Source organism: Culex quinquefasciatus, chromosome 2 (assembly GCF_015732765.1).
Source record: "Culex quinquefasciatus strain JHB chromosome 2, VPISU_Cqui_1.0_pri_paternal, whole genome shotgun sequence".
Classification (NCBI taxonomy): Eukaryota; Metazoa; Arthropoda; class Insecta; order Diptera; family Culicidae; genus Culex; species Culex quinquefasciatus.
The window spans coordinates 73,191,162-73,203,400 of NC_051862.1; the positions used below are offsets into that span (position 1 = coordinate 73,191,162).

The 12,239-nt window shown below is 35.6% G+C and overlaps 1 protein-coding gene and 1 pseudogene across 1 annotated transcript in view; one reads left to right on the top strand and one right to left on the bottom strand.

Annotated features, from left to right (window-relative positions):
• Nucleotides 1-12,239, bottom strand: part of LOC6036631 (neuromodulin) — a 220,728-nt gene that overhangs the window by 31,732 nt on the left and 176,757 nt on the right. The window lies entirely within an intron of this gene.
• On the top strand, nt 7,020-10,342 carry LOC6036632 (annotated as a pseudogene).

The window sequence follows — 12,239 nt, forward strand, 5'->3', positions numbered from 1 at the left end:
ACCCATACAAGTCTCCATAAATGTTTGGCAGCTTTCCATACAAAAATGGTACGAAAATATTTGAAAATTTTCAGATCAATTTGGTGTTTTCGTCAAAGTTGTAGGTTGTAGGATAAGGATTGTTTAGAAAAAATAGGTACACGGAATAAACATTTAGCCGATTTTTAATAAACTTTTTTTTTTACAAAGTCATATAGAAGTATGGTCAAAATTTTTTCCGCCGAGTTTTGATTTTTTTGAAAAATAGTGATTTTTGGATAAAATCAAAATTTTGCTAAGAAAATTTTGTTGATTTAATCTTTTATGTAAATTCTGATTCGTCATCGAAAAGTATTGAATGTCGCATAACACTTGGCGGAATTTTTTTTTGACCATGCTTCTCTATGGCTCAAAAGTTGCGGGTTTTGGTCCTCTAAAACATATCAAAAAATCTCGAAATTTATAAAAATAAAAATTTTGGGAAACAGAGACTTTTTTCGTGTACCTAGATTCTTTTTCGTGTGCTTTTTTCAGAATAGACATTGATCAGAAAAATCCTTCAAATGTTCATGTTTGTATGAACAGCTGCCAAAAGACTTGTATGAGTGAACCAATAACACAAAATGGCTTCTTTGGTCATAGAAAGGCCCCTACAAAGTTTGAGCCAAATAAAAAAATACAAATAAAATCAATTTTCGTTTTGGGTACAGAATTGCTCATAAGAGAACCTTGATCAAAATGACTGACCTAGTTTTGGTTAGGCGATTAGGGGGATCCTACCCGAAAAAATCGCGTTTTTTTTTAACAAAAAATAAAAACACATTTTTCCAAAAATCATATCTTTGGAATGCCTGTACCAGTTTTAGCTCGCCAGATTCAAAAGAAAGATGATTAGTTGAGCTTTTAATTAGCAATACTAAGACATTTTAAGAACATAACTAAACACAATTAAACATGAAATGAAATTATTGGATTTGGTATAACAATCGAGCTTACATAGCTCCTCCATCGAAATTAGTTTCCTGTACATTTTGCTGGGGACGCATGATTCTTTATGTTACACTAATGTACTGGATTTCGATATATTTTTTCAAAAGACAAAAAAAACATATCTTAGAATCCTGTAAATCCAGAAACGTCTTGAAAAATCATGGAAACATATTTTCAGCTGTGAGCTTTTTGGCCCCGAGAGCTAACAAAGTTTCAATTTGATTTGTAAGCGAGTTCTGCTAAGTTTTTAAAATGTGTTTGTATTTTGCCTTCCTCACTGAGGTAAGGCTATAATCCTGCTCTAAAAATGAACTTTTTATTAAAAGCTCGAAGACTCACCTTCATATATACATATCGACTCAGAATCGAAAACTGAACAAATGTCTGTGAGTGTGTGTATGTGTGTGTGTGTGTATGTGTGTGTGTGTATGTATGTATGTGTTCAAAAATCTTGCCAAGTTTTCTCAGCACTGGATGAACCGATTTTGATCGAACTAGTTGCATTCGACTTGGTTTAGGGTCCCATACATCGCCATTGAATTGTTTTAAGTTTCGATAACTAGTTCAAAAGTTATGTATAAAAATGTGTTTTCACATATATCCGGATCTCAATTATATACATGTAAACGATGTCCGGATCCATCATCCGACCCATCGTTGGTTAGGTAATCGAGAGACCTTTCCAACGAGTCCACAACATTGAAGATCTGGCAACCCTGTCTCGAGTTATGACCACTTAAGTGATATTTATGAATTTTTTTGATGCCGAATCTCACTTAAATGTATGTAAACGATGTCCGGAACCATCATTCGACCCATCGTTGGTTAGGTAATCGAGAGACCTTTTCAACGATTCCACATAATTGAAAATCTGGCAACCCTGTCACGAGTTATGACCACTTAAGTGATATGTATGTACTTTTTTGAAGCCGGATCTTACTTAAATGTATGTAAACGATGTCCGGAACCATCATCCGACCCATCGTTGGTTAGGTAATCAAGAGACCTTTCCAACGAGTCCACAACATCGAAGATCTGGCAACCCTGTCTCGAGTTATGACCACTTAAGTGATATTTATGTACTTTTTGAAGCCGTATCTTACTTAAATGTATGTAAACGATGTCCGGAACCATCATCCGACCCATCATTGGTTAGGTAATCGAGACACCTTTCCAACGAGTCCTTAAAATTGAAGATCTGGCAACCCTGTCTCGAGTTATGACCACTTAAGTGATATTTATGTACTTTTTTGAAGCCGGATCTCACTTAAATGTATGTAAACGATGTCCGGAACCATCATCCGACCCATCGTTGGTTAGGCAATCAAGAGACCTTTCCAACGAGTCCACATAATTGAAAATCTGGCAACCCTGTCTCGAGTTATGACAACTAAAGTTATATCTGTGTACTTATTTTTCTGGACCTAAAAAAATAGCTGAAATATGTGTCCGAACCACTCATATTACCCATTGTTGGTAAAAAGTGAGGAAGGCATCAACCACATAGGTGGATTAAGTTAGTTTTTAATTTAAAGCAGATTGATTATTTTGTTTTTGAAACGTGGCGCGCTGAAATTAGATTTTTGATAAAATGGGTCTTGCTGGTAAGACTTGGTTGGTTTGAATTAATTTTTAATAATTCTGAAAAAAAGGTGGATAAAAATAAAAAGTTCAGGATTTAGTAAATATTACTAAGTATTATTGTGAGTAAATATTATTTAAGGGAGTTAGGTGTGCAGATTCGTTTTTGTTCGAGCTGAATTTTTAACTTATTCCCAGCCTTTTGCTTGTAGCAAAAATTCACTCGAAAGTTTTACCTGAACGAATTTAATATTCCACCCTGGATAAATACGCTGAATCAGCCATGGAAAACTGAACAGGTAAAAAGCATTAAGAAAGGAGCTGCTTTTTGCAGTGCGCTCAACTGTGCAAATAGAGTAGTCAAATGAAGATAGAAAGAAAAAAAGAATCAACAACGAAATTTGCAAACCTAATCTCCGTTTGCCGGACTGTGAAGAAAATTAGAAACAGTTTTCCGGAACCTTCTTTCTACAGCTTGGGTTCTTGACTTGGTCGTAAACATTGAACAAGATTTTTTTTATCAACGAAACAGAAGTTATGGCTCAACATTTTGGCTACTCTCAACAATAAATATGGTAAAGAATGTCTTCGAATATCAAAACTCAAGCCTTTTTTTCAATATTGACAAGCCCTTTTCAAAGGTTATTCTCGCCTGGTCTAGCAATACTTACCGCAAGGAGCTTGTGTTTTTTCCTTTTTTACCATTGTATTGTTTCATTTGTGCTCTTATTGCTCACTTTTCCGAGAAAACCACCCCTCCTGTTGCTGCTGGCAAAGTTTCTCGTCTTTGGGGGGGAGTGGTGGTAATCCACGCTAAGTTCATTAAGCAGCGGCAAAATAGACGTTTCTGGACAGTGTTTGAGTTGCCGTCAAGTGGACGCCGACGCCGAGGCAAATAATAAATTAGATCTTGGGAAAAGTTTGGCCGTCTTCCTCCATGAAGTGTGTGTTTTTCTTTGGAGTGGTTGGGTAAGAAAGTACAATGTTGCATTTTAGGAAGGAGCATAATGGGGAACAAAACGTGTGTCTTTTATTCAAAGTTGTGGGACTTGGCAAACGGAGGAGTTTTTTTCAGCGTTGCAATTGCGTGATGGAGAAGTTCAAGATTTAATAAAGGGAGCGAATTTAAACTAGCTCATTAAAAGAAATCTCAAACCCAACGTTATTACAAGAAAATGATATTTTTTTTTGTGTTTTAATTTAAAACTAGTTATTTCTCTCGTCATTGCCAAAGTTTTTATGAACATCTGCGGCTTTCAAACTGCCTTTACTTAAAAAAAATCTCATTTACATTTATACCATTCCCCAGAACAGCTCATTTCCCTGAATTTCATTCCTCAGATATCCCCCAGATATGATTCCCCAGAATTACTTATTCTCCAAAAAGTGTGTTTCTGATAATAAATAATTAAACTCATGGAGTTTTCTTATCTTTTTGCATTTTGAAATCTTCAAATCTTATTTTAAAAAATACAAAGAGGAGGATTCTGTATTCTCCCCTATTTATAATTCTAATTTGGTACCATAGCACCTCCTAAAATTTCTTCTCAGAATTTGTATCGGATCAAGCGTACTTTTATCACTTGAAGTTTTAAGTTTTAAGCAACGCTAAACTTGCCCCGTAACTCATCTTATCGAAATTAGCTCCAAGGGCCTCTGCTCGGTCAAATGCAACGCCAGCGGATGTGCCCTCAGCCCAGAAAACTTTTCCACTTTATTTTTGCTCTAACAGCAAGCAATTTAGTGTTAACGGCCCAGCAGCACCGGCCCGATTCGTTTGATCTTTATCACATTGAACGAGAAGATTAAGTCGAGGACCAAAAAAGTTAACTTTTACCAAGTACTCGTACAAAACCAGGGGATAGCGAAGAAGCCGCCATCTTGGAAGTTCAGAAAACAAACACTCAGAATCAGTATAATTCATATTATTTTGGTAACACGAAGTGTGTTATCCTGGTTAAACTCAAAAGTCCCATGCAAATGTGTAAAACCAAACCGAAAAATGTGCAATGCCGATTCACAGTGTACGGGCGCACTGTTTGATCGACCAAAAGAAAAAAAGCAAAAAAGGTAAACAGAAAAATCACTTTTTTCGATATGAATTTTCAGCCAATATTGGGATGGAATCTCCAAGGATATGATAGAATTTGCCATCAGCAACACAATTCACGTATTTTTTCAGGTATTTATCATTTGAATTGCGGGAAAATTGAAAATCAAAAACCCAAACAGTGGTTTGTTATGGGCTACCATTTGACAGCTAGTGCTTTTGTTGTGGGCTCTCATTTGACAACCGTGCTAATGTCGACTGTTGTCAGTTTGCTTTGGTCGGAATAGGGTTGCCATCCCCCCGTACAAAACACACCATCTTTTAGTGGCCTTTTGGCACCCTCGTGGGGGCCATCGCGAGGTCAGGTTACGGGGGAAGCGCGATCTTCGGAACAGTCGGTTGAACTTGTGCTATTGAGCACTTACTTCCCAAAATATCTTCCAAAAGGACCATTTGGCACGATGATAATGACGAAATAAAAATTCTTGACGCCATTTCATACCGATTGCCGGTAAAAACAACCTTGTCATAGGAGGTTATCCATAAACTACGTTACTAAAATTTTACTACTCTATGACTTAAGCAAGAATTAAGGTTAATATTAATTTTGGAACATAAAGCATGCAATTTTCAAACATTGTTATTATTATCACGTACTTTACGAAAGACCCCCTCCAGACTAGCACCACAGATGATATCGGCGACTTATTTATAACCCTACTTGAACTGACTCCTGCTCCTGGCCTTAATCCGATTGTTATCCTTACGTCAACTCGTAGAATCTGCCAAAAAGCTCAAACATATAGCCTCACGTGCAAACACACTCGTCATTTGACACGTGACACGACGGGCTGATTGGGGTGAGTAAATTTATGCGGGATTTGATATGATCAGCTTCTCACATTACTGAACGTTCGGTTTGGCTTTGACGCGATTGGGAAAAGTTTGCCGTCCGCTCGAAAGGTTTCTGCGTGAGCTTTTCGGTAGAGTTTTGCACTTGATGTCACCGGCGGGGAGAGGTGTGACACTTGGTAAGTGTTCATTCTCACGCGACGCACGCACTTTTGCGTTAAAGATTTGGTGAGACGATGTGTAAATATGGAACTTTTTACAAAAATCACAAAATACACTTAATATTTTTCTAAAATGTATCTTTAATTCCAGAAACATTGTAGCTAGAAGGAGACTAGAATTTATAACAAAAAGTGTCCCCGTAGTTTATGAAAGGCTCTAGAGCAGTCTTATATTTAAACTCTGGGTGATGAATAGAGAGAAGGCGTAACGTGATTTTCGAATGATCCCACATTGTTTACATCTACAAAGTAGGAGGCTGTTCGAGCACAAGCATGACTTTTTTCTTACTGGAAAATTAGCTGTTTTAAAATCAGTAGTATGTGTTTAGTTTTTTTTCTAGTATTTGACATATTTTGCCGGAAAATTGTGTGTGTTTTCAAATATCGATCGGTTTGAAGAGGTTTTTCTTTTTTGCGGGTGACGAAGAACTGCGGCGAGTGTGCCATTCTGAAATGTTGCAGATAAATTCCATGGTTGATTTTGGAATCCTGCAGCTCTTCCTGGTCCAGCGAAAAAACATCGCTAATTCTAGCGAAACTGATTTAACAAACAGAGAAGATTTTCAGTAATCCAGTTTTTCAAACGGAATCAAACAATAAAGACAACTTCTGGATGAATAAAACCGCATCGACTCCAACTTTCCATTCATAATTATAAAAAAATGGCGATCTCGCCTGTAACTTTCTTAAGATTTCTTGACTTAAACTCCAAGTCCTCAAAAGCCACACATTTTTCAATCTTGCAAAAAAAAACAAACAATTTTCAATGATCGATAGCAATACTCTCTACTTTTGGTGAACAGTAAATTGGTTCCACTTTGACAGTTCAAAATTGAGGCCGTTTTGCGAACCACTATTCAGCACCCAGGTTATACTAACTATTTGTTTTACTTCCATTTATATTAGGGTGCACAAAATATGTGAAAATGATACAAAATCTACCTTCACAAGCTAAATATTTTCCTGAAATCGGTCGGCAATGGCGTGACATTGATGCTCGAACGTGAATTTTAAAGGTCAAAATAAAAAAATGCATAGAAAAAAACTCTTTTTATGAATTTGTCACCAGGTTTTTTTTTCTACCGATTATTTCTAAAAGAGAAATTCTTATGTGAAATTTAAAACTCTACAAATTTATACAAAGATTGTTAAGCTGAACATATGTTTCTACAATGTTTTTGTTTTTGTTTACCATGAAAACTGATCTAATCGCAGCGAAATATGCTTGAAAATATATTTGGATCATTCCAGAATATTTTTAAAGGTTAATTAATCATGTTGATTTATTTCATTCATTGGGTTGTTTTGGTAAAAACATCAGTTCAAAAATTAACCTAAACTCAGGTATGGGACATCTAGTTCAAACGTGGTAAGTGTTTACTGGTACATTGGAGAACAAATTGAACAAAGGAGGGAAAAGTAGTTACACAATATCCTTCAAAATAGCACATGTGCTTTAATATTTTTATTTAAGACGTACTCGAAGTTTTCTATTGAGTCAATTCGGGAGCGAATGATCCATAGGGTTAATAATCCCCTAATAAAATCAACAATAACATGGAGCTAATTGTAACTGTGTGCCCTTATCTTGGGTGAATAGGGACATATGAGTTCTATTGGGAATTTTGATTTAGTCATATATTTTTACGAGTGAGATCATGTTTTGGTTTTAGTTAGAATAGACAGAGAACCTCAAAATAAGTAGGATAAATGTAAACAAAACTCCTAGGATTTTTTGAACCTCAATTTATAATACGACAAAATATGTGCACATCAATGAAGTTGAGCTTCGGGAACGTGTTGTGCATCAATAGGAGACCATATTTGCTTGCTTTGTGCCATAATTTCATTTGATTTCTTGATTTTTATCGTGGGCGAAAACTGGTTCCAAGGGTGGGCGAAAATTGGATTTAGGGGGTCTAAAATAGGCACTTCAGAGCACTTTATTAAAACGCAAAATTTCTACAAAAACAAACATGTAAATGATAAAAACCTTGTGGAAACTTAAAATCAAATAGTTTATCAACGTTCTACAACAAATAGAACCGAAAACCATAAATTGTCATTGAATTCTTGTCAAATTTCTTAGATCCCCACTATAAAGTGGGCGATCTCTGGGTCCTCTACCCTACAAACAGATCATTGCAGTAAAGATAACTCATTGAGATCAACTTGGATGGATTTGAAACCTACGACAAAGTTGGTGGAAATAGAATTTACTACGAGAATCCCTACCATGAACATAACAATCATTGATTTGCGAGATATCCGTGAGAACTTTAATAAATTAAAAAATCTTTAGAACAAAATAAATACATTTTCAATATGTAGCACAAATTTTAATTTGGTGGTCATTTTGTCAAAAACTAAAAATGTTAAATAATTAAACGTTTTTAGCAATTTTAAAGCTTTTTTTATGAAAAGGAGCAAAACATTAGTGAAAATGTGACGTTAGATTCCAAATTTTCATCAGTTTAAGAATGAGTTCATATAAGGTGAAACCTGGAGTAATTATTTTTTATTTTTTAAGAGATAAAGTGAAACAAAATGTGAAGTAAATATTTTTGCATTGTAATTATTTTTGAATATTTTTGCTTCAAAATGCCTATCAAATGAAAATGGGTAATTAAATAAGAGAAAAAATAAATTTGCAATTGCTAATTTGATAATGAATCTACACAGAAAAAAAAGTTGAATTTTGGAATGTTGAAAATATCTTTATTTGTGTAATATTACATAAGAATTGTGTAAAAATGTAAACCTGATGAATATTCATCAGAAACTGATGAAAATTGATCATTTTCTGGGGTAAAATTATCATTTATTTTGCCACAAAGTCTGTCACCATTTCCTGATGAATATTACCATCATTTTTTTTCTGTGTATAAATAAATTTTAAAATTTTGCTGTAACAAATGTTCTATAAATGTCAATTTAAATTTTGAATAATAGTGATCTAAAATTGTAAAAAATCGAGATTTTTAGGGTAAAAATACAAAATTAGCAATTTGAAAAAGGTGCGTTAATGTAAAGCACTAGCGTGCCCAGGTCCTCAAGGAAGGTGGGGCAAAAATATAAGAGTTTTGAAAATTTCGTCGTTTATGGACACCCCCTGCCCAATTTTAGAACAAATTTCCGAGGATGGTGGGGCAACTGCCCCATGTTGCCCCACCCTGGGCACGCTAGTGATGTAAAGTATAACTCATACAATCTGTCCTTGTGTTTTTCAAATATAAACTGAATAAAACAACTTAAAATGTTGCAAATGGCAACATTTGCTGGGTTTCGTGTTTTCTTCATGATCGGTATGTAATAAAAGCCGATATCCATTGGGAATTCATATACTCATCTAGTTCGGAAAAGAGAGAAATTCTGAAATCAGACAGTGTAAAATTTGTAATTTCATAATTTTTAAGCAATTTTTAAATCAATTTATGTGGACTGACATTTTTTTTCTGAGGCAATGTCCGTCCACTTATTCAATTGTTAACAATAAATACGATAAATTCTTATTGACTGGTTGCAAAGTTTTTTGTCGATTCTCACCGCTAAGTTGAAAATACTTGGTTGTTAACGCCGCTCTACTTGTAGTTCATTCAAGGATCACTCACCTGCAAAAGAATAAAAAAAAGGAAACAACAATTATATCAACTATACAATATTGTTTTGATCACCGGAAGTCAATTATAATTATTTGCTTATATTGGTTAGCTTAATATTTCTCGCCGCAAATTGCCAATATAAGCAAATAATTACCCAAGTAACCAGAAGCACTAAATCAAAACTCTAAATCCACTCTAAATAAACTTTCACGATGCTGTGACCACTAGCGTGCCCAGGTCCTCAAGGAAGGTGGGGCAAAAATATTAGAGTTTTGAAAATTTCGTCGTTTATGGACACCCCCTGCCCAATTTTAGAACAAATTTCCGAGGATGGTGGGGCAACTGCCTCATGTTGCCCCACCCTGGGCACGCTAGTGGCTGTGACACTTTAAATAGTCTTTCCCAATGTTTTGAAACATTTGTAGCTTGAAACATTATTATCTACTGTATAATGACATATAGAACAGCCAATTAAAGTTTCAAAGCATTTAGCTCAATAATGTTTCAAAGCATTAATGGTAAGCTTTATATATCAATGTAAAGTAAGCTTTTAAAGTTACATCACACTTTGACATTTCTTCAAATGTTTCAAAACACTAACTCAACATTAGTGAGAGCAAAGAAAGTTTGGCAGTATTTGGTGGTATTTTTGTTGATGCAGGAAAAATCGTTTGGAGGAGGTCCAGGTCCCGGACGACATCGTGTTCGGAGTGGCATACGTCTACGCCAGCTTCAACGATACCTTCGTCCACGTTACGGATCTTTTTGGCAAGTAACTATCTGGCGGAGCACCGGCGGCATGAAGGTCAAGGCTGATCGTGACGAGGCTCGCCCTACGCTGCTATGTGGCCGCTTTGTACGTAGGCGGAAAGTGCAAGTCCTCGGAATCACCTCGCTGCACATGAAGCTGCGTGCCGCCGGCGGAACTTGCACCAAGACCCCGGGACCGGGTGCGCAATCGGTGCTCCGTGCCCTAGCCCGTTCGTCGATGAATATTGTGAAGATTATCAATATCTTGTAAAGGTATGAAGTGTATTGATTAATAAATATGTACTTTGTTTCAACCTGGCTAGTGTATTCTTTTTTCATGCTACTAACTGAAGGAAGACTCTATCGACAAAAATCATACGTGAAACATATTTCAGGACGGGCGAGACGGTTGGCGCAGTGCATCTAGGTGAAACATCTCTGAACATCAAATCAACACGCAGTTTAGAATCTCGAATGAAGCACAACACAGCAAAAAAACGCAAACAAGCTTTCAAAAACCGTCATCCCAGCGTGAAAAGCACTCTCCCAAGAGAGAGAGCTGCGCGCAAAGCTTTTTCTATTTCAAATACTGTCGGTAAGGTAGTATTTTGACGTTTTACCGCGGTATAACTCTATATCAACTCTACCAGTCACCACTCAATTTTACCTCCATGCGTATAAAGTGAATATAAAGTTTTGAGACTCTGTATGCATACTTTATATGTTGATATAGAGGGGATTTAAAACTACCATATACAGTCCCACGGTTACTTGGGTATAATTATATCAACTGTAGAACACACAAATCCTTTTTTTCAATTGGTCAAGTTTTACGAAAATGTGAGCAATTTTATTTTTTTTATGTTTTAAGCCCGTACCTCACTTCCCATTTTCGTAGATGGTTCATATTTGACATGAGTTCATCTCATCAAAATTGGAGCACCTCGATACGACCTAGGACACATTTTTATATAATACGTCAGTATGTTTCGTTGATTAGACCTGTACTAAATTTTTTCGTCATTTTTATTTATACCTTCACAGTTAAAAAATGTGTTAATTTGGAAGATTTAATTTTGAAAGGGTAAATATAACTTCATTTATGATGTAATTTTACCTCAATTTAGACTGAAAAAGTGACATTACATCAGAAAAGAAAAGAAAATTAGAAAAAAAAGTATTTTTGTTTCAATCATGGATAACAATACGAGTTGAAATATTATCCTTGCGATGTTATAAAATGAAAATGAATGGTATAGTTGTCAATAAATTAGGCCAGATTTTGATGATAAAAGTTTTTATTTTTATTTTTAATAGAAAACATGATATTATCCAAAATTTTCACCCCGTCGACGCTGTGCCCCACGACAAGTTGACATTTTACGTGCAAATAACAACGCGCTCTTTCCGGTGATATCGTTCGATTTGATTGTCTGACGAGCTGCCATTTCACCCCAGACTAGACGACAAACGACGAGAGTGTCAGCTTTCGGTTGTGGATTTATCAATAAAATGTGTTGGAGGAATGTAGTGTGTGTGGGTGTCACGCCACGTGGCATCGCGCCCCGATATCGGTGTTTCGGGTCTGCACTTTTACGAGGAAGCTTTTACAGGGAGGAAAAAGCACACAGAAATGTTGGTTTATTTCAATCAGTAGATAAACCGAGATGGGGCTCGATTGGATTGTTATGGGGCTGCGAAAAAAAAGGTTTGCATTTCGAATGGATTTTCTTGTCGTTTACTGTGTTGAAATTGGATTACTGTTGAGTTTGGATTCGAGTGGAAACTATTTTTTCCGTTGTTAGGAGGTTATTTTGAGCATACTTTTGTTCTACCGAAAACCTTACCTCATTTGTAGTTCTTGAATTGCTTTTTTATTAGGTTTTTATTTATTATGTTATGTTTATTTTATTTTTTTATCACACAATTCCAAAAATAAATCAGGCTGGAAAAGTTAGACTGAAAGGTGAAATTTCTTTTAAATTAAAGTGAATTAAAAGTTCTCAAGATTTTTTTTAACTTCATTTTGTTCTTTCCCCAACTTCAATCACAGTCGAGAAGCATGAATGAAGCATGTTAAATTTCCAATTAAATAAAAATTAAAAATATCATTAAAAACTCAATTTTATTAAATTATCCCCTTTAGCAACTATGGGTCTGACCTTCGGTCAACAGGATAAATTACTCGAGTAGCCAACCGGAAACAATTCTCAA